Below are 235 nucleotides of genomic sequence, written 5' to 3'. Positions count from 1 at the left end.
CGAAACCAAACAACTTTTGTCTGAAAAATTTTTCTCTCCCGTGCTTGGTTTTCGACATATTCGACTGGATGGATTAAAATGGTCCACCCTGTATATTTATGTGTAACGCTATTTCGCGTTCCGTGCGGGATAAGCTGCGAGTCGGTGTGGTCCGGATTCGAGCAGATGTCAATAATCGTGAAGACAGTGGGATGGATAGTATAATAATATATATTGTCGATTAGATGGCTATTTA

This window comes from Odontomachus brunneus, unplaced genomic scaffold (assembly GCF_010583005.1).
Source record: "Odontomachus brunneus isolate Ranch 3 - 2012 unplaced genomic scaffold, Obru_v1 Obru_scaffold_260, whole genome shotgun sequence".
NCBI lineage: Eukaryota > Metazoa > Arthropoda > Insecta > Hymenoptera > Formicidae > Odontomachus > Odontomachus brunneus.
This window is presented reverse-complemented; position numbering follows the sequence as displayed.